This window comes from Cyphomyrmex costatus, unplaced genomic scaffold (assembly GCF_001594065.2).
Source record: "Cyphomyrmex costatus isolate MS0001 unplaced genomic scaffold, Ccosl1.0 scaffold223, whole genome shotgun sequence".
NCBI classification, from domain to species: Eukaryota; Metazoa; Arthropoda; class Insecta; order Hymenoptera; family Formicidae; genus Cyphomyrmex; species Cyphomyrmex costatus.
The window spans coordinates 902,280-906,374 of NW_017276291.1; positions in this window are offsets into that span (position 1 = coordinate 902,280).

Genomic DNA, 4,095 nt, shown 5'->3' on the forward strand with positions numbered 1-4,095 from the left:
AATCAAGAAGGTATAAAATACAACACTGATAAAGCTACATTTATAAACAATGGGCAAGTAAATCTTCGCAACATGCACTATTGATCAGTAGAAAATCCACGTTGGATGAGAGAAGTGGAGATGCAGGGACCTTGGTCTATATAAACGTCTAGGCCGGAATTCTTAATGATAAAATAATTAGTCCTCATTTTATCGATGGAACATTAAATAGTCGAAAGCATCGACATATAGTATGGACTGCGCGATCCATTCATAAATCCCCTCGATAAGTATCCGATGAATTAGACAAAGAGGAAACGCGGTGTGGGTGAATCGCTCGCTCTTTCTAATACTCCTATTGGCTTTTATTACCGCCCAGTGGATATCGCTAGACGGTAGAAAGAGACAGAGCTATTAGAAAAAGACAGAGCTTGACCCACACCGGTCGCTATCTCTTTCTTTCGGGCCGGTCATATTCTTTCAGCCTATGCGCAGTCCATATACTATATGTCGATGGTCGAAAGTGTGCACAGATTTTAACAGAAATATTGCCACTATTATTAGAAGATCTTCCACTGAACGTACGACAATTAATGTGGTACATACCAGCAAGATGGATGTCCTGCTCATTATTCTGTACGGATTATTATTGAATTGCTAAACAGAAAATATGGAAATCGTTGGATTGGTCGGTCAGGAAATAACAGATGAGCCGCACGTTCCCCAGATTTAACACCTATGGATTTTTATTTCTGAGGAAAATTAAAGCAACAAGTGCACAGCAAAATGCCGATAACAAGAAAAGACATGAAGGAGCGTATAAGAAGAGCTTATGTTGCGATTGATCCGAATGAAATTCGTCGTGCAGTGTTACCTGTATCGACACGTTTCAGAAAATGCGTTGATGTTCAGGGTCGTCATTTTAAATACTTGTTGTAACGGTAAATACGCAAATAAGTAAATTAGTGAAATATTTAAAAAAATGCCTTCAAACAATTTATATTTTTAATTACAGCTAACCTTGTTATATTTAAATAAACTTTCAATGTTTATTTACATATCGTGATACACGTGAACGATTAGCAATAAGAAGAAAAAACACGAAATTATTCAAAGAGTGCCTTGAAACAATTTATTATCCATTACATTCAATTATTATCCATTATTGAACTTGCATAACCTTGAATAACTTTCAATTATAAGTTGATATTCGTCTTAAAATGCTCTATCAGAATGTAAGTAAAAAACATATATATATATATATCATTCCATTTAAAATAACAGATTTGACCTTTGCCTATCCTTCCTTTGCTTCCACTTACAAAACAATTATTACAAAACATTACATTATGTGCCCCTCGAAATAAAGCAACTTTTGTTTGACACTTCCTTCTATTGTTAAAAACAAGAGAGTTATTCAGGTGACTTGTTTTAAATGCACTACCCTGTATATTGTGTATGTATATACAAGGTGTTTGTAAAGTGATGAAAAGTTTTGTTGTATAGGAGTAAAATGGACTGAACTGAGAAGAAAAATCCTGTATTTTACAATTTTCGCAATAGTTGATGATATTAATTTATAAAAATATCCAAATTCGCCTGGCCTAATCGACATTGTCTAGCGACAACCATTACCGCTCGTTATAAACAACATGTACTTAGCAACAGCGAACGCGCACGGCGCGTCTCGCTGGGCGATCATATCTAGTCGCGCGCTTGCATTTAGCGGTGGGCCGAGCAAATTTGAATATTTTTATAAATTAATATCTCGTTAACTATTGCGAAAATTGTAAAATGATAGAGGTTTTTTCTTCTCAGTTTAGTCCATTCTACCACTATGCGATAAAACTTTTCATTACTTCTCAAACATCCTTTATATATTGCCTGAGGCATTCGGTAACATCGAAATATTTAAACACACACTATTCTCTACTTTCATATCACACACATATTTACATGTACAGTACTGGATAAAATAAAGTACGCACTCCAAACATTTTCACATTTATGCGAATATCTCGCCAGTGCTGGCAGCCCAAATAACAATATGTTATCCAAAAGGTTTCTAAAAGATATCTTATTTTTGAATCTGATAACTTAGGCCTAATTGCACCAACGTGATTTCGATTTTAAGCGAAACTTAAACTGTCTCTGTCTCTATCTCCCTTTCGACTTTAAAACGAGATAGCTAGAGTTTTAAGTCTCGCTTAAAATCATAAAGTGTTGGTGCAACCGGGCCTTAATGCTACACCAATCCAGTATTCCAGTCATATATGTAATACTACTATATGGCTAGTGAGGCGTGGTTTATATGAGTGCGACAAGAAGAAACATAGAAGGATAATAGATGCCCGTTTATTGGTTGTCAGGGAGAGATGTTCAAATCGTTCAAATGCGCAGGTGCGGCGTTAAATTCAACAGCTTTATTAAGCAAAATTAGTTACTTTGTATTTAATACAAAACAAGATGTTAGCAATAGTTTATTATGTTATGAGAAGAATGGATATATGTAAAAATATTGGTTTCCGTAAAATCTTTTCAAGTAATAAAGTTATATATTAATATAAATAAAACGTAACGAAGACAATGAGAATTTTGCCGTATAATCTTTTCAGCCGTTTTATGAATGAAACAAACATCTGATGCTGGCATTATAGTATATGGTCCTTGATTCTTTATGTTCGATAACAGTGGCATAGTATTGTCTAATAATTGTAATTTACAAGTTGAACAATATATTTTTTTGTACACTTTATTACACACATAACCTGCTATATACAATACGACATTCTTCACAAACGGTGACAAATCCCAAAATGTTTTTACATAATAGTGAGCAAAATCAATCTTTAATTCATTGAAATTACTGGAATCACTGATTGTAATAACCTACAAAATATCACATGTAGAGTGCTACATAAGTGTATCGCGCAACAAATTGACGTCTGCGCGTTACAACAAACTGAACATAAATAAGGACAGAATTAGCATTGGCGGCACCTAGAGTCCTAGATATCAGAGAAGCGCAACCGATGTTCCGCGTTCTGATTAGCTGACTGTCAGCCAATCATGACATTCATTCAGTGGTATTAAAAATGGCTGACTAATAGACGATTGGTGGATTTCATATTTCGTCTGCAAACGACGCCATTTTTAATACTTTTCTTAGTAATTTTGCGATACTGACTTAAACCGGTTGCGCTTCTCTGATATCTAGGACTCTAGCGGCACCGTAGTGTTTCGATCGCAAACCACGCCCTATTAGCCATATAGTAGTTTACATATATGATTCCAGTGTAGTTTTGCACTCGCACCGTGTCAGCTAGGGCAGCACTAGAACCGTGTTAGTGCATATGTATCGAATGTGCCATAATATCCAGTTTGGTCACAGTATATACAGTAGCGCAACTCTCTGTCGGCACCTTTGATGTTAGTGTCACACAAAATGGAGTGCGCATGCGCGAAATAAGCAAGATGCCCAGTCGCGCCACCTAAACTTCTTTCTCACTTGCTCTTTACTCTCCATCTTTCCATCTTTTTCTAGCTACTCTAGCTTATTTGTATGTACTACATCGAATTCATCTAAATGTAATAAAAACTTAAAAAAATAGACCATAATTGTAATGCATTGTAAAATAAAAAGATAAGAAAATATAAGCTTATGTAAATATTGTATGTATAATATAAATATTATACTGGAAAAATATTTTAATTAAAGTCAGCGACATATATACAATGCGTTTTTTCCTGTTAGTTTGCTTGCGTTTTTGTAAATTATTAGAATTGCGTCATACGGAACGTAGATTTTCTAACTGAAACGTAAGCAATCCGGCAGGAAAACAAACATCATATATCGCAGGCTTAAGATATTAATGTAAACAACAAAAAGTAAAATTTAATGTTATACGGATTACATTTAAGAAAATAATTACTGTAATTATTACATTTATAAACAATATTTAATAATAACTTTTTTTAAATTAAATAAGATAATAATTTTTATGCAATGGTTGTATAGATTAACTATTCTCTTAGTAATCGTTCCTCGTTTTACTTAATTTTTTCCACTTTTTCACTATTTTATTTCCACAAACTTTTCGGTCACAAACTAGATTC